The sequence below is a fragment of the Loxodonta africana genome, chromosome 5 (assembly GCF_030014295.1).
Source record: "Loxodonta africana isolate mLoxAfr1 chromosome 5, mLoxAfr1.hap2, whole genome shotgun sequence".
In the NCBI taxonomy this organism is placed as follows: domain Eukaryota; kingdom Metazoa; phylum Chordata; class Mammalia; order Proboscidea; family Elephantidae; genus Loxodonta; species Loxodonta africana.
This window is the reverse complement of record NC_087346.1, coordinates 1,105,364-1,124,884: the sequence shown is the minus strand read 5'-3', so window position 1 is coordinate 1,124,884 and position 19,521 is coordinate 1,105,364. Positions and strand designations below refer to the sequence as shown.

The following is a 19,521-nucleotide window of genomic DNA, read 5'->3' as shown; positions in this document are numbered from 1 at the left end:
CTTCTCAAACTTCCATATTTCCCATAAGTCATCCAAATGCTTGTCTTTCCAGTGGGCTTACTTTTTACCCTTGTCTTTAAGGTTTTTAACATCACACAATTTGCTGTGTCTCTCCAAAGCTTCTTGAACTTCTAGTCTTTATCTACCATGCAGTGCACAACTGTCATATGTTAGCATATATTAGCATCGTGAAACCTGAGACAGAAAAAAATGCCCAAGACACTACTTTCTTCATTAGCCCCTAAATGTACCCAAGGCAGCTTTTTGCAACTCCTAACAGGTGACTGTCAGTTTGTTGTACTCTGGTGGCTTGCATGTTACTGTGATGTTGGAAGCTATCTTAATGGTATTTCAAATAACAGCAGGGTCACCCATGGTAGACAGGTTTCCAGACTAAGACAGACTAGGAAGAAAGGCCTAGCAATGTACTCCAGAAAATTTGCCAATGAAAACCCTATGGGTCACAGTAGAACACTGTCTATTTGGACATGTCATCAGGAGGAATCAAACACTGGAGGAGAACATCATGTTTGGTGAGGTAGAGGGTCAACGAGGGCGAGGGAGGTCCTGGGTGAGATGAATTGGCACAACAGCCACAATGACGGCCAGGAACATGCCAGCAATCACGAGGATGATGCAGGACTGGGCAGCGCTTCATTCTGTGGTACATAAGATCGCCGAGAGTTGGAGTCAACTCGATGGCAGCTATTTATCTACCTATCTGTACTCTGTCTGTCCCTCTGTCTGCCTAATGCAGTGAAGCAACCTCCTTAAACTGTACTAAGTCTGGTTAGGAAAGTCTTCAGAAGGGAAAAACACTCAGAAAGGCATTTCCAGGTCTCGTAATTTGGAAAGACGTAATAGCCAGTAGGAAGTGCTCACTCAAGAGCCTGGGGACACGGCACATGTTATCCCTGAGAAGCACAATAAAATCTAGGTGAAAGAAGAAAAGGAGCCAAAAGCTTTCACAAAATAGAAGCTCAGACACCTCTTCAGAAAGCAGAACAGCCAAGCAAAGGTAGACTTAGTGTTTCAAACAGCAGCCCCCACCATATGCAGATGAAATATTTAGGGCTACCAGGCTTGTTTCCAACTCCAGTTGGTTTTGAGATGACCCTTCTTCACAGTCCTTTAGCCGGCAAATTACTAGATAATATGGATTACACCTCGTCCTTACTACAGGAAAACCCATGGTGCAGGCAGCAGAAAACCAAAACCAAACCCATTGCATCAAGTTGATTCTGACTCACAGCGACCACGTAGGGTTTCCAAGGTTTTAAATCTCTACGCAAGCAGATCGCCACGTCTTTCTCCCTCCGAGGTTTCAAACCCCAGACCTTTCAGTTATTAGTTTATCACTTTAATCCCTGCACCACGAAGGCTCCTTGCAGAAGCAGAGCCACCCTGAATTAAAGGATTAGGATCATGAATACAGCAACTGTTCAGCACCTGAAACTCCCATGGAAAAAAAGTCTCTGCAGGTTGATACCCAGGCTACAAATGCCCTATGTCCAATGCAGAGCATGGCTCTGTAATGCAGAAAAAGCAAATTCTTCCCAAAGAGATAATTCTAGAAATTAATTGTTCTCTAATGTTCTTTAATTAAAGAAACTGGACAATGATTTTGGTTTTAATTAAGCCCAACTTTAGCTTATTTTTCAGTATCTTGAAGTTTAGACATTCAGTTCATACATATTCAATAAAAAGACACTTTAACTGAGATCAGAACAGAAATCAACGTTAAAATATATAAACTGATACGCATTAAAAACATATTTAAAAAATAAAAGCTATTGAAATGTATTTTGAAACAATGAAGAGTTCAGCATACCAAAAAAAAAAAAAAAATCAATGATAATCCCATGACTTTATTCTTCTTGCCCTTTTAAAGTATCCAAATTATATCGTACACATATGCTTAACTCATACACAAGGCAAACTAACTGACCACATCACTCGTATGTATAGGAGAAGGTATAGGTTTTAAAGAGGCAAAACTGTAAATCAATTGATGAACCCTCTTTTAAAACAATAAGGACTGTAATGTTGTTGTTGTTAGGTGCCGTCGAGTCAGTTCCGACTCATAGCTACCCTATGTACCACAAAACAAAACACTGCCTGGTCCTGCGCCATGCTCACAATCATTGTTATGCTTGAGCCCACTGTTGCAGCCACTGTGTTAATCCATCTCATTGAGGGTCTTCCTTTTTTCCACTGACCCTCTACTTTACCAAGCAAAAAGAACTACAACAGGCATTGTAAAATAAACAAACAAAAAAAGTCAAGAAAAACAACAACTATAAAACCCATGGAAACCCTGGTAGCACAGTGGTTAAATGCTACGGCTGATAACCAAAGAGTCAGCAGTTTGAATCCACCAGGCGCTCCTTGGAAACTCTATGGGGCAGTTCTACTCTGTCCTATAGGGTCGCTATGAGTTGGAATTGACTTCACCAGCACTGGGTTTGGTTTTTTTGGTTTTATAAAACCCATAGGTAAACAAGACATCTCCATCCTCAAGAAGTTTACAAGCTACTTGAGAGGAGGCTCCTCTCTTGAATGCGAGATCTCCTCGCTACCTCCCTCCATTCCCATACAGTCTAACCCCTCTTCTTCCACACTTCTCATCCATTGGCTCCCTTCCCACCATCCCACTGCAACTACTCTGACAAAAAGCCACAAGCTTCTAGTTGCCAAATCCCAAGGCACTATTTGCTATTGATCTTGCTGCATGTGATATTGCTGGCTATACTCTCTTTAGTTTTCACCACTCACCACTCTCCTGGTACTCTTCACCAACTGACTGTTCCTTCTTGATGTCCTTTTGAAGATCTCCGCCAAAAATAAGTTGAATGTTGTGTTCCCCAGGATTCCTGTCCTTGTTCTTCTCCTTTCATAACATACATAGCTCTTCACCAATTTCATCCACTCTGAAGTTTTAGCCATCTTCAGTGTCTATAACTGCAGGTCAGACCTCCGTGCTAAATTCAAGGACTGTTTTTTTATACCAAATGCATAGTCAACAAAACACAGGTAAACATCCTTCTGGTAGTCTCTGCTTTCAGCCAGGATCCATCTGACATCAGCAATGATATCCCTGGTCCCACGTCCTCTTCTGTAACCGGCCTGAATTTCTGGCAGTTCCCTGTCGATACATTGCTGCAGCCGCTTTTGAATGACCTTCAGCAAAATTTTGCTTGTGTGTGATATTAATGATATTGTTCTATAATTTCCACATTCGGTTGGATCACCTTTCTTGGGAATAGGCATAAATATGGATCTCTTCCAGTCAGTTGGCCAGGAAGCTGTCTTCCATATTTCTTGGCATAGACGAGTGAGCACCTCCAGCGTTGCATGTGTTTGTTGAAACATCTCAATTGATACTCAATCAATTCCTGGAGCCTTGTTTTTCGCCAATGCCTTCAGAGCAGCTTGGACTTCTTCCTTCAGTACCATCAGTTCCTGATCATATGTCACCTCTTGAAATGGTTGAATATCGACTAATTCTTTTTGGTATAATGACTCTGTACTCCTTCCATCTTCTTTTGATGCTTCCTACATCATTTAATATTTTCGCCATGGAATCCTTCACTATTGCAACTCAAGGCCTGAATTTTTTCTTCAGTTCTTTCAGCTTGAGAAACGCCGAGCGTGTTGGTTTTCCATCTCCAGCTCTTTGCGCATGTCATTATAATACTTTACTTTGTCTTCTCGAGAGGCCCTTTGAAATCTTCTGTTCAGTTCTTTTACTTCATCAATTTCTCCTTTTGCTTTAGCTGCTCGACACTCAAGAGCAAGTTTCAGAGTCTCCCCTGACATCCACCTTGGTCTTTTCTTTCTTTCCGGTCTTTTCAGTGACCTCTTGCTTTCTTCATGGATGATGTCCTTGATGTCATTCCACAACTCGTCTGGTCTTCGGTCACTAGTGTTCAATGCATCAAATCTATTCTTCAGATGGTCTCTAAATTCAGGTGGGATATACTCAAGGTCATATTTTGGCTCTCATGGACTTGCAAAGGCATTCAACTCTGTGGATCATAACAAACTATGGATAACACTGCAAAGAGTGGGAATTCCAGAACACTTAATTGTGCTCATGAGGAACCTTTACATAGATCAAGAGGCAGTTGTTTGGACAGAACGAGGGGATGCTGATTGGTTTAAAGTCAGGAAAGGTGTGTGTCAGGATTGTATTCTTTCACCATACCTATTTCATCTGTATGCTGAACAAATAATACGAGAAACTGGACTATATGAAGAAGAAGGGGGCATCAGGATTGGCGGAAGACTCATTAACAACCTGTGCTATGCAGATGACACAACCTTGCTTGCTGAAAGTGAAGAGGACTTGAAGCACTTACTAATGAAGATCAAAGACCACAGCCTTCAGTACGGATTACACCTCAACATAAAGAAAACAAAAATCCTCACAACTGGACCAATGAGCAACATCATGATAAACGGAGAAAAGATTGAAGTTGTCAAGGATTTCATTTTACTTGGATCCACAATCAACAGCCATGGAAGCAGCAGTCAAGAAATCAAAAGACGCATTGCATTGGGTAAATCTGCTGCAGAGGATCTCTTCAAAGTGTTGAAGAGCAAAGATGTCACCCTGAAGACTAAGGTGCACCTGACCCAAGCCGTGGTATTTTCAATCGCATCACATGCATGTGAAAGCTGGAAAATGAATAAGGAAGACCGAAGGAGAGTTGACACCTTTGAATTGTGGTGTTGGCAAAGAATATTGAATATACCACGGACTGCCAAAAGAACGAACAAATCTGTCTTGGAAGAAGTGCGTCCAGAATGCTCCTTAGAGTCAAGTCAAGGATGGCGAGACTGCGTCTTACATACTTTGGACACGTTGTCAGGAGGGATCAGTTCCTGGAGAAGGACATCATGCTTGGCAGGGTACAGGGTCAGCAGAAAAGAGGAAGACCCTCAACAAGGTGGATTGACACAGTGGCTGCAACAATGAGCTCAAGCATAACAACGATTGTAAGGATGGCGCAGGACCGGGCAGTGTTTTGTTCTGTTGTGCATAGGGTCGCTATGAGTTGGAACTGACTCAACAGCACCTAACAACAACAACAACATATCCAAATGACTACGGGTCATGCCTTCAGGATGAACCATCAGTCCACTAAACTTTGCATGTCCATAACTGAACTGATCATCTTCCCCCAAAAACCTAAGGCACTTCCTATATCTTCTATGTTGGTTAGCAACACCAACATCTAAGCCAGGAACCTGGAGGTATTCCCTGATTTCTCTCAGTCTTCCCTGTCTCCTCAATAAATTACCAGTCGACTCCAACTCAAGGCAATCCCACGTTTGTCAGAGTACAGCTGTGCTCCATAGGGGTTTCAATGGCTAATTTTTTGGAAGCAGATCCTCAGGGCTTTCTTCCAAGGCTCTAGATGCAATCAAACTCCAACCTTCCAGTTAGCAGCCAAGTGCACTTTCACCTTCCTTAATACTCTTTGAAAGTGGTCTCACAGACGTCTCCTTCTCTACCTACCACTCACCTACTGCAAGCCCTTCAATATCACTTGCTGGTGTATTCAGCAGTCTCCTAACTGGCCTCCCTGCATCTAATCCTTGTTTAAAAACCATACAGTTGCCTGAGTGCTTGATCGAAAGTCTACTGACCTCTTCACTCCGTTGTTTACAAACTTTGATGATTTTCCTCTTCACCTATATCAGGGCTTAAGCTCCTGACAGAGGCATATAAGGTCCTCTGTGTCTTAACGCCTGCCTATCTTACCAGCCTCTTCTTCTGCTACTTTCCACCCCAAACCTTCTGCTTCAACAACACCAACATGCTCATGATTCCCTGCTCACGCTGTATTTCGCACCTCCATCCTTCATCCACCCAAACCCTCTTGCAGCTCCTCCAGGAAAGGGGCTGTAACACAGCCAAGGTGTCATCCCAATGTTTTGCCCAGCATCTGGCTCATAGCAGGTGCCATGGTAATGGCCAGCGATCAACAATGGAAGACAATATGGGGCAGGTCCAAAATGAATGACCAGAGATAAAAGGTGCTGAGGGGATTTGGGCTCACATTGAGAGTAACTGCAATGGGGCTTAAGCATGCTAAACACTTTCCACACAAGAGGTACAAGACAGCAAGCAAAGTCTCGACTCCTCCTTAAAACACCTGCCACAAACCTAGACATGCTCTATATTTTTGAAGAAAACATGTTGGCTACCCGCTGAGCCTGCCATCACAAGGCACAAGGGTGGGCATCTTGGTGATGTGCTGATAACAACAGCTGATATTTACAGAATTCTGACTGTGAATCCAGAACTCTACTGAAATTTCTACATGAATTATATCACCCAGTGCTCATATCAACACTATGAGGCAGGAACTACTGTGATCCCCACTTTACAGGGAGGGAAACTGAGGCCGAGAGATCAAGTAACTTTACTAAAGGAAGAGAGATTGAATATTAAGAACATTACTCACCAGAAAGCAAGCTAAACCTCCATACTGACTTCACTTAGTTCACAGAATTGTACGTGTACATCAGGGGCTGACCGTGAATGAAAGGTGAAAAGAGCCGATTGTGTCATCAAAGATTTGAGCCACTGCTTCCATCAAACAGAGTGACTTCACAGACAGCATCACCAGCACATCCTGGGGACCTGAGTGACATGACAGCCTGCTCCTCTCCTCCCAATGCAGCTCCTTCCCCTGTGCCCTGCCTCTCTTTTGCTCCCTCATCTGTCCATATTCTTCTCTGGTTTGCTTCAAACTTCTTCCACTTTACATTATGAAGGAAGGGTGCATTAAAAAACTTATTATCATCAAGTCAATTCTGACTCGTAGTGACCCTACAGGATAGAGTAGAACTGCCCCACCGGGTTTCCAAGGGTGTAATCTTTTCAGGAGCAGATCACCAGGTTTTTTCCTCCAACGGTGCAGCTGATGGGCCCGAACCACGGACCTATCAGTTAGCAGCCGAGCGCTTAACCACAGCACCACCAGAGCTCCTCAGGGTGCATTAGAACATATAAAAAGCAAAATCTCTCCTTCATAAACAAAGGAGAACTCATTACCTCAGGAGAACCAGAAGCCAAAAACATGAACAGACTCAAGAAGGATTTAGAAGAATTCACGGATGAGAGAACTTTGGGGGTTCATAAAAAGGGAAAGATGGCCAGGGCAGGATGGAACTTTGAGAGGAAACCTTGTGCCATGGGACAACCATGCTTGGCTATAATATAAGGGAGCCCTGGTGGTACAGTGGTTAAGCACTCGGCTGCTAATTGAAAAGTCAGCGGTTCAAAGCCACCAGCCACTCCGAGGGTAAAAGATGTGTGACAGTCTGCTTCCATAAAGATTTACAGCCTTGGAAACCCTGTGGGGTAGCTCTACTCTGTCCTATAAGGTAGCTATGAGTCATAATTGACTCAACAGCAACAAGTACTATATCCGAAGTACAATTCTAGGCCCAGCAGACAGGACAGGGGACAAAAGAGACAAAAATCCCTGCCTTTATGGAACCTCAAGCTCTAACCACTAGTTCCTGCTAGAGAGTATCAGCTCAAGGCTCACCTTAGGCCACCTGATCTCTGTAGCAGAGGCTTCCTCCTAACAGCCAAGGGCCTGGCACTTGGAAATCTCTCTGCATACCATCAAAAGAGGGTCCACACATGCAGGCCCTCAACACACGGAGCTCCAAAGGCGCTGCTCTAGCTCTGTAGATTTGCACTCAAAGCCCAAATAGGATGTTGACTTTGGCAATATGGGAGGAGAACAAATTGATAGAGACAGTGCATTCTGAGAAGAAGCATGGCTAGTGGGCCATATGTAGGAGCCAGGGACAGAGCTGACATGCAGGCAACCCAGAGCATTACCCTGTCCTTAAAGTCAGGGCAGAGTAGACAGGCCCAGTCAGAGAATAAGCGGTAACAAACGGCATCTGGGTGTGGATCTTCAAGAGTTCCCTTCAACCATGCTCCACCAACACAGGTAAATAAATCTCCCAAAGTCTTAAATCCAGCAGTCTCCCCCAGGACCAGCATCGAGAGGTAATCAGACACAGCAGCCCGTCAAACAGACTCAAAGCCATATTGTTTGGATTCGAATCCCTGCTCTGCCACTCATTAACCTTGGCAAGTAATCTAAACTCTCTGGGACTTGGTAGCCCCATCTGGCTCAAAGTAAGCACTCAGGAAATGTGAGCTGTTATATTAGTATTATTACTTTTTCCTTCAATAGGATCAGGGAAGCCCCCTCCAGATCACGGCAAATTCTGGAAACCACACAAGTGCTATATAAATGAATAACCTGAAGCATGAACTCAGTGGTATCACCAGGGTTGGTGACACCAGTGCAGTAACTCATGGCCCTCCTCCCTTAGCAGACCATACAGAATCCTTAGTAATGTTTTTTGTACTAGTATTACTGCTAAATTGTAATTCCCATATATCATTCCTTCTTTTCCTTTAATTATTACTTCATTCTCAAAAAAGTTATTGATATGGGTTCACAAATACTAATTACCACAATATTGTAGCTAGAACACCAGAAAATTTGGCAAAATCAGCGACTATAAAAAACGAGAACAACAGTGCGTGCCTGTAGTGAGTTCAGAAGACACCGCACGATTCGAAGCGACATTGTAACTGGGTAATCATGACAGCCCTGACCGAGGCGCATTACCCGCTGCCATTGAGTCAATTCTGATTCATAGTGACCCTATCGGACCCAGAGGGTTTCCAAAGAGTACCTGGTGGATTTGAACTGCCTGTCTTCTGGTTAGGGGCTGTAGCTCTTAACCAGTGCACCACCAGGGTTTCGTTAAGAGGTTCAAAAAGTAAATTAGATTAGAATTTTAGCCTTGTAGGTATATTGATACACGTAAGCTGGGCTTACGAAAAATGTTTTTGTTGTTTTAACTAACTACGAGGACATTTTTACAGTCATTTTAGCGTCACTCCCTCTGACAGTGTCACCTGGTACGGTCTGCAGCCCCCAAAACCCCCCGGTGATGCCACTGTCCCATTCTGAGATAAAGCCAAAGCTCTATGTACAAGGTGTTCTTGAATTTTCCCCTTAATTCTCACACTTACCTTCTTTCTCTAGATGAGACAACTATTTTTTAATCAAACGAAGTGAAAGCTGATTTTGACTGCAGTATATATTTTCAGTAAGGCACCCTGGTGGCGCAGTGGTTAAGCACTCACTGATAACAGAAAAAGGTCAAACCCAACAGCCACTCCACAGGAGAAGGATGTGGCAGTCAGCTTCTAAAAAGACCACAGCCTCGGAAACCCTGTGGGACAGCTCTTCTCTGTCCTCCAGGGCTGCGAGGAGTCCGAACTGATTAAACGGTAACGAGTTTTTTAAACATATTTTTAGAAGGTGAAGGCAGAAGAGCAGGTGACTGTGCCTTCTTAGTAACCTCCCCTGGCCCTCTGCAAAGTTCTCAGGCCGATGGCCACTCAGTCAGCAAGCAAAAGAGACAAAGTCTAAACGGTCATTTATGACCAAAATAAAACATCCCAATACGTGTCACTATTCTAATGAATCCATGGTGGTGGAAAGGGTACCCATAAGAAGTCTAAATGGATGTTATGGAGCCCTGGTGGTGCAACTGTTCAGTGCTTGGCTGCGAACCAAAAGGTTGGCAGTTTGAACTCACCCAGCAGCTACATGAGAGAAAGACCTGGCCATCTGCTTCTATAAAGATTCCACCCCAGAAAACTCTATGAGGCAGTTCTACTCTGTCACACGAGGCTGCTAGGAGTTGAAGTCAACTTAGCAGCACCGAACAACAAGAAGGAACTGAGAGGTCAGCTGTTCGAAACCACCAGTGGCTCTGCAGGAGAAAGATATGGCAGTCTGCTTGCATGGAGATTTACAGCCTCGGAAGCCCTGTGGGGTCGTCCTGAGTCAGCATCAACTCAATGGGGTCATCGTGAGTCAGCATCAACTCAAGGGCAGTGGGTTTGGTTTCTTTTTTGGAGCAAACACAACAAAGTAGATGTTAGACGAAACACAGACATAAGAGATGAACAAGACAAAATTAACTTAGAAAAAACCCTTCTGTCTGCAAACTTAAAATCAAGCAGGTAAATTGTTTTGTTTTCCTTCGTTTTAATTGTTGCACCGAACAAGCAGTTTATCAGTGCATCACAGTAACAGAACCACCTGTGCTATCTCCAAGCCAAAAACAAACATTCAACTCAACCAATTCAGTCCCCTTGCCCTTTAATTTGATTGGAGCTACTTGTTTTCCACCTTGGATTTGTAAAAGAATATGAGTTGTTAGCACAAAAATCTGAACCTAATTTTGAGGCCTTCTCCTGCCTTTCCACACACTTGTCAAAACTACTCAAGTGAGAACCAACAAGAAAATATGCTTGCCAAAAGGTGGAGGCAGGGGACAGAAAGATGGCTATGTGTATATGCTAGATAGTACACTATATTTGAAAAGCCTTTTGTTATTTATCTTGCTTTATTGAGACAATCCAAACATTCTGATTTATGAAATTGTTTACTTAGAGAGTGCTGTTAAACCTACTATAAAAGTTAAACATCTTCAGAATTAAAGAAATAATGTCTATGTTTACAGATCATTGCATATCTTATGAATCCTATAAATTGGCCCTTGCTGACCTTCACAATTTTATCTGCCCAAACCCATATTATTTCTAAAGAAAATTCAACTAAAAGTACCAGAGTAGTACACTGTTTGATAGCAAGAAACTGAGAGTCTAAAAACTCCTTCTGAGAATCACCTACATGTATCTGCTACAAAGGCCAGTAAACTGTAGTTTGTGTAAGAATTTTAAAAACTAATTAAAATTTTTGGGATATGATTTGGCCCCATCAAAGAAAGGCTTTTACTTACAAATATTCATTAAGAAATGGCATGAAGCGTTTTCAAGAGAGGCGGAGCCAAGATGGCAGAATAGACAGACGTTTACCGTCGAGCCCTCTTTACAACAAAGCTCCGAAAAAACAAGTGAAACGAGTATATTTGCGACAACCGGGGAGCCCTGAGCATCAAGGCAAGCTTAGACAACGAACTGAGGGGCAGGGAGACGAAGAGGCCTTTCAGAAGTGGAGAGGAGTTACCTACCGGCCCTGAATTGCAGGGAGCCCTCAGGCGCCATTCCCGGAGCGGTGGCAGTGGCGGCAGCAGGCTGGTCCTAGCGTTCCGCCGCAGTTTCCTCACGGAGAAGCAGCCAGCTACACGGCCTACTCACACCTCCAGAACCTGAGCAGAAGGGCACTCTCTGCAAAAGCTAAATACTTGCGTATATTTCACTGCGACCCCCCACCACCAAGCCAGCTTCAGTGGCTGAATCCCTGGGCCTGAGATAGACACTGGTGAGTGCCTAGAGCCATCCTCCTGGCCTTGGGGAAGGAAAAACTTTGCAATTGGGGGGAAAAGATGATTTGCTAGCTCCATTAACCGGGGAGCTCAGGACAGAAGTGGCTCCTGTCCAGGCATAAACCATCGTGGACCTTGAGTGCCTTTCCCTTCTGCATGCACCTGTGTGGGCCTATTTAGGGAGAATAGGCCCTTGTTGGCAAACTCCAACCATTTCAGCTGTGTGGTGGACAGGTAGGTGTTTGAAGTTTGACACTGCTTTGCCTATTAAACAAGGTCCTCACCTACCCACACCAGGGACCTAAGGACTGGTAGCTCCACTCAGGTCACCCAGCCACCTGCAACAGGGGTCCAAAGATAACTGGTACCTCCCAGTCCTTACAACAAAATCTTTGGGTGCTCATGGTCCCTCTGCAGAACCCACCCACCAGGATGCTCTAGGGAACACAGATGCGTTTTCCTCAGAGACATTGGGAGTCGGTTCTCAGCCCCCTGCCTTGTTCAGAGCATGACCCCCTGCTGCAATCAGATACAGGTATATACACCAATCACCCCTGCCCCTCGAAGACTGTAGGACAGAGCCTGTACCACACACTTGATATCAGCTACCAGGAAACCTGAGCTGAATTCACACAAGAAAACTGAATGGACTCCTAGACTGATATACCTGATAACAGCTCTGTCCAGCTGGGGACAGGACACCAGAGCTCCAAAGGCAAAAATAATCAAGCTAGCTCACTCAAGCAACCCATAGGGGTATACCAAAACAAAACAAAGCAAGCAGCTATGACACAGTAAGCAGGCATAAGCTAAATACAATAACTTATAGATGGCTCGGAGATAACAGTCAATATCAAGTCACATAAAGAAACAGACCATGATCACCTCAAGAAGCTCTGAAAACAAAGAATCCAGGGATCTTCTAGATGAAAGTGCATTTCTGGAATTACCAGATGCAGAATACAAAAGTTTAACATACAGAACCCTTCAAGACATAAGGAAGGAAATGAGGCAACACGCAGAACAAGCCAAGCAACACACAGATAAAGCAACTGAAGAAATTAGAAAGATTATTCAGGAACATAATGAAAAGTTTAATAAGTTGGAAACATCCATAGACAGACAGCAATCAGAAATTCAGAAGATTAACAATAAAATTACAGAATTAGATAACTCAATAGAAAGTCAGAGGAGCACAATTGAGCAAGTAGAAGCTAGAATTTCTGAACTCGAAGATAAATCACTTGGCACTAATATATTTGAAGAAAAATCATATAAAAGAATTTAAAAAAATGAAGAAACCTTAAGAATCATGTGGGACTCTACCAAGAGAAATAACCTACGAGTGATTGGAGTACCAGAACAGGGAGGGATAACAGAAAATACAGAGAAAATTGTTGAAGATTTGTTGGCAGAAAAAATCCCTGATATTGTGAAAGATGCTCATCGAACTCCACATAGGTAGATCTTAAAAGAAAGTCACCAAGACATATTATAATCAAGCTTGCCAAAACCAAAGATAGAGAATTATAAGAGCAGCGAGGGATAAACGAAAAGTCACCTACAAAGGAGTGCCAATAGGAATAAACTCAGACTCCTCGGCAGAAACCATGCAAGCAAAAGGCAATGGGATGACATATTTAAAAAATTGAAGCAAAAAACTGCCTGCTAAGAATCATATATCCATCAAAACTGTCTCTTAAATATGAAGGTGAAATTAAGATGGTTCCAGATAAACACAAGTTGAGGGAGTTCGTAAAAACCAAACCAAAATTACAAGAAATACCAAAGGGAGTTCTTTGGTTAGAAAATCAATAATATCAGGTATCAACGCAAGACTAGAACACTGGGCAGAGCAATCAGAAGTCAACTCAGACAGGGAAATCCATAAAAACGAATCAAGATTATTAAAAAAAGAAGACCCAAAACAGGGTAACAGCGATGTTGTTGTATAAAAGAAGACAACATTAAAACAATAAACAGGGACTGAGAAATGTAATCATACACCTTCCATATGGAGAGGAACATATGGCGATAAGAAGAAATAAAAGTTTTAAATCTCGGAAAATAGGGGTAAATAATAAGATAACCACAAAGGAGACAAACTATTTAAAATACAAGGGGAAGATACAGACTCAGCAGAAACAAAATCAACAACAACAAATATGAGGAAAGAACAATATATAAAGAAAATCTACTCAGCACATAAAATCAAGTGGGAAAAAGAAACTGTCAACACACAAAAAAGACATCAAAATGATAGCACTAAATTCATACCTATCCATAATTACCCTGAATGTAAATGGACTAAATGCACCAATAAAGAGACAGAGAGTGGCTGAATGGATTTAAAAAGAAGATCCATCTATATGCTGCCTACAAGATACACACCTTAGACTTAGAGAAACAAACAAACAAAAACTCAAAGGATGAAAAAAATATATACCAAGCAAACAACAATCAAAAAAGAGCAGGAGTGGCAACATTAATTTCTGACAAAATAGACTTTAAAGTTAAATCCGTCAGAAGGATAAAGAAGGACACTACATAATGATTAAAGGGACAATACACCAAGAAGATATAACCATATTAAATATTTATGCACCCAATGACGGGGCTGCAAGATATATAAAACAGACTCTATCAGCATTGAAAAGTGAGATAGACAGCTCCACGATAGTAGTAGGAGACTTCGACATACCAATTTCGGTGAAGGACAGGACATCCAGAAAGAAGCTCAATAAAGACATGGAAGATCTAAAGGCCACAATCAACCAACTTGACCTCATAGACAGACACAGAACACTCCACCCAACAGCAACCAACTATACTTTCTTTTCTAGTGCACATGGAACATTCTCTAGAATAGGCCACATATTAGGTCATAAAGTAAGCCTTAGCGGAATTACGAAGCATCTTCTCTGACCATAAGGCCATAAAAGTGTTAATCAATAACAGGAAAAGCAGGGAAAAGAAATCAAACACTTGGAAACTGAACAATACCCTGCTCAAAAAAGACTGGATTATAGAAGACATTAAGGATGGAATAAAGAAATTCAGAGAATCCAATGAGAATGAAAACACTTCCTATCAGAACCTTTGGGACACAGCAAAAGCGGTGCTCAGAGGCCAACTTATATCAATAAATGCACACATCCAAAAAGAAGAAAGGGCCTAAATCAAAGAATTATCCTACAACTTGAACAAATAGAAAGAGCAACAAAAGAAACCCACAGGCTCCAGAAGAAAACAAATAATAAAAATTAGAGCTGAACTAAATGAAATAGAAAACAGAAAAACAATTGAAAGAGTTAACAAGACCAAAAGCTGGTTTTCTGAAAAATACAACAAAATTGATAAACCACTGGCCAAGCTGACAAAAGAAAAACAGGAGAGGAAGCAAATAACCCAAATAAGAAATGAGATGGGTGATATCACAAGAGACCCAACTGAAATTAAAAGAATCGTATCAGATTACTATGAAAAACTATACTCAAATTTGAAAACCTAGAAGAAATGGATGAATTCCTAGAAACACACTACCTTCCTAAACTAACACAAACAGAGGTAGAACAACTAAAAAAAAAAAATAGACCCATAAAAAAGAAGAGATTGAAAACGTAATCTCCCAACAAAAAAAAAGCCCCCATTCGGATAGCTTCACTGCAGAGTTCTACCATACATTCAGAGAAGAGTTAACACCACTACTACTAAAGGTATTACAGAGCATAGAACAGGATGGAATACTACCAAACTCATTCTATGAAGCCAACATATCCCTGATACCAAAACCAGGTAAAGACACCACAAAAAAAGAAAATTATAGACCTATATCCCTCATGAATGTAGATGCAAAAATCCTCAACAAAACTCTAGCCAATAGAATTCAACAACATATCAAAAAAATAATGCACCATGACCAAGTGGGATTCATACCAGGTATGCAGGAATGGTTTGACATTAGAAAAACAATTAATATAACACCACATAAATAAAACAAAAGACAAGAATCACATGATTTTATCAATTGATGCAGAAAAGGCATTTGACAAAGTTCAAAACTCATTCATGATAAAAATTCTCAGCAAAATAAGAATAGAAGGAAAATTCCTCAACATAATAAAGGACATTTATACAAAGCCAACAGCCAACATCACCCTAAATGGTGAGAGCCTGAAAACATTCCCATTGAGATTGGGAACCAGACAAGGATGCCCTCTATCACCACAGTTATTCAACATTGTGCTGGAAGTCGTAGCCAGAGCAGTTACGCTAGATAAAGAAATAAAGCGCACCCAGATTGGCAAGGAAGAAGTAAAAGTACCTCTATTTGCAGATGACATGATCTCATACACAGAAAACCCTAAGGAATCCTCCAGAAAATTACTGAAACTAATAGAAGAGTTCAGCAGAGTATCGGGATACAAGATAAATATACAAAAATCAGTTGGATTCCTCTACACCAACAAAAAGAACATCGAAGAGGAAATCACCAAATCAATGCCATTTACAGTAGCCCCCAAGAAAATAAAATACTTAGGAATAAATCTTACCAGAGATGTAAAACACTTACACAAAGAAAACTACAGTACACTTCTGCAAGAAACCAAGAGACTTACGTAAGTGGAAGAACATACCTTTCTCATGGATAGGAAGGCTTAACATTATAAAAATGTCTATTCTACCAAAAGCGATCTATACATTTAATGCAATTCTGTTCCAAATCCCAACGACATTCTTTAATGAGATGGAAAAACAAATCACCAATTACATATGGAAGGGAAAGAGGCCCCGGATAAATAAGGCATTACTGAAAAAGAAGAACAAAGTGGGAGGCCTTACATTACCTGATTTTAGAAACTATTATACCGCCACAGTAGTCAAAACAGCCTGGTACTGGTACAACAACAGATACATGGACCAATGGAACAGAATGGAGAATCCAGACATAAATCCATCCACATATTAGCAGTTGATATTTGACAAAGGCTCCAAAACAGTTCTATGGGGAAAAGACAGTCTTTTTAACAAATGGTGCTGGCATAACTGGATATCCATCTGCAAAAAAAAAGAAGAAAGACCCATACCTCACTCCATGCACAAAAACTAACTCAAAATGGATTAAAGACCTAAATATAAAATCTAAAATGATAAAGATCATGGAAGAAAAAATAGGGACAATGTTAGGAGCCCTAATACATGGCATAAACAGTACACAAAACATTATTAAGAATGCAGAAGAAAAACTAGATAACTGGGAGCTCCTAAAAATCAAACACTTATGCTCATCCAAAGACTTCACCAAAAGAGTAAAAAGACTACCTACGGACTGAGAAAAAGTTTTTAGCTATGACATTTCTGATCAGCGCCTGATCTCTAAAATCTACATGATACTGCAAAAACTCAACTGCAAAAAGACAAATAACCCAATTAAAAAATGGGCAAAAGATATGAATAAGACATTCAGGTAGCTAACAGATATATGAGGAAATGTTCATGATCATTAGGCATTAGAGAAATGCAGATCAAAACTGCAATGAGATTTCAACTCACTCCAACAAGGCTGGCATTATTACAAAAAACAAAAAATAATAAACACTGGAGAGGCTGTGGAGAGATTGGAACACTTCTACACTGCTGGTGGGAATGTGAAATGGTACAACCACTTTGGAAATCGATTTGGCGCTTCCTGAAAAAGCTAGAAATAGAACTACCATATGATCCGGCAATCCCACTCCTTGGAATATATCCTAGAGAAATAAGAGCCTTTACACGAACAGATACATGCACACCCATGTTTACTGCAGTACTGTTTACAATAGCAAAAAGATGGAAGTAACCAAGGTGCCCATCAACAGATGAATGGATAAATAAATTATGGTATATTCACACAATGGAATACTACACATCAATAAAGAACAGTGAGGAATCTGTGAAACATTTCATAACATGGAGGAACCTGGAAGGCAATATGCTGAGTGAAATTAGTCAGCTGCAAAAGGACAAATATTGTATCCCACCCAGTGCCGTCAAGTCGATTCCGACTCATAACGACCCTATAGGACAGAGTAGAACTGCCCCTACAGAGTTTCCAAGGAGCACCTGGCGGATTCAAACTGCTTTGGTTAGCAGCCGTAGCACTTAACCACTTTGCCACCAGGGTTTCCTTCAAATATCGTATAAGACCACTATTATAAGAACTTGAGAAATAGTTTAAACTGAGAAGAAAACATTCTTTTGTGGTTACGACAGAGGGGAGGGAGGGAGGGTGGGAGAGGGGTATTAATTAGATAGTAGATAAGAACTAATTTAAGTGAAGGGAAAGACAGCACACAATACAGGGAGGTCAGCACAATTGGACTAAACCAAAATCAAAGAAGTTTCCTGAATAAACTGAATGCCTCGAAGGCCAGCGTAGCAGGGGCAGGGGTCTGGGGACCATGGTTTCAGGGGACATCTAAGTCAATTGGAAGAATAAAATCTATTAAGAAAACATTCTGCATCCCACTTTCAAGAGTGGCGTCTGGGGTCTTAAATGCTAGCAAGCAGCCATCTAAGATGCATCAATTGATCTCAACTCACCTGGATTAAAGAAGAATGAAGAACACCAAGGACACAAGGTGATTACGAGCCCAAGAGACAGAAAGGGCCACATGAACCAGAGACTACATCATCCTGAGACCAGAAGAACTAGATGGTGCCTGGCTACAACCGATGACCGCTCTGACAGGGAACACAACAGAGAACCCCTGAAGGAGCAGGAGAGCAGTGGGATGCAGACCCTAAATTCTCATAAAAAAGACCAGACTTAATGGTCTGACTGAGACTAGAAGGACCCCGGTGGTCATGGCCCCCAGACCTTCTGTTGGCCCAGGACAGGAACCATTCCCTTTGCCAGCTGTTCAGACATGAATTGGACTGGACAATGGGCTGGAGAGGGATACTGGTGAGGAGTGAGCTTTTTGGATTAGGTGGACACTTGAGACTATGTTGGCATCTCCTGCCTGGAGGGGAGATGAGAGGGTAGAGGGGGTTAGAAGCTGGCGAAATGGACACAAAAAGAGAGAGTGGAGGGAGAGAGCAGGCTGTCTCTTTAGGGGGAGAGTAATTGGGAGTGTGTAGCAAGGTGTATATGGGTTTTTGTGTGAGAGACTGACTTGATTTGTAAAACTTTTACTTAAAGCACAATAAAAACTATACAAAAAATGGCATAAAAATACGCCTTGGTTTCACTACGGGGTAACAGATGGATACGTGCTGATTGAAAGACAAAAGAAACGGCTTTAGCCAACTAAGAAAAGTTCACAGGCCCAGCATATATGCCACATTTAAGACTCTAGCCCTGGAACTCCACACTAATGGCATAATTAATAAGGACATGACAAAATATTTCAGTCCATATAGTTCAGCTCCATTCAAGAAACATTTGCTGAGTTCCTCCTATGAGTCAGTCCCAATCCCTGTCTTAAAGGCACTCATCACCCTTTGCTGGACAGTAACGCATAAGCAACACAGACAGCCACCATGCACAGAGTGCTAGGAGAACATGACGAGGGAAAGGGGGCCAGGGTTCCAAACAGAGAGGACCAAAAGAATTAAGAAACATCCCTTCATGTCTTGTTGACTTGCCTAATTTTACACACCACATTCCCAAGGAGGAAACACGCACATACATCTGAATTTATAAATTGCAATCTGCTAGACAAAACCCCCCAGTCATCTCAGTGAAGGCAGAGTCCAATTTTGTATGTGTGTGTGGTGGAGGCTTCCAGACAGCCAGAAGGAAAGATACAGATATTCCTAAGGGTTAGGTAGTACCAGCATGATTACACAAAATTACTAAAATTTTGCATTTCATTAATCTGTTTCCTTCCATCAAGAGTCCTAACAGATCAATATAATCAAACCATTCTTTCTGTGGCTCTAAGAACTTATGTGACTTGCTCACAGCCACAGACTTTACTGTAGCAGGACCTGAACTAGACCTGATTTCTTGGTTTCCAAAATAATGTCCTTTTAGTCGGACTGAACATAGATATGAGGGCCAGAGACGGAAGTGATAGTGGATGCATTCGTTATACTTGATAATCAGACGTTCTGTCTGTGAAACACAGATAATATAGCCATCCAGAGGAAGTTACCGGCTTTGGTGCTGATTTGCCC

The 19,521-nt window shown here is 41.8% G+C and overlaps 1 protein-coding gene across 3 annotated transcripts in view; it reads right to left on the bottom strand.

The window, feature by feature from the left end:
• The window catches only part of MAML3 (mastermind like transcriptional coactivator 3), a 518,845-nt gene that overhangs the window by 469,380 nt on the left and 29,944 nt on the right, over positions 1 to 19,521 (bottom strand). The window lies entirely within an intron of this gene.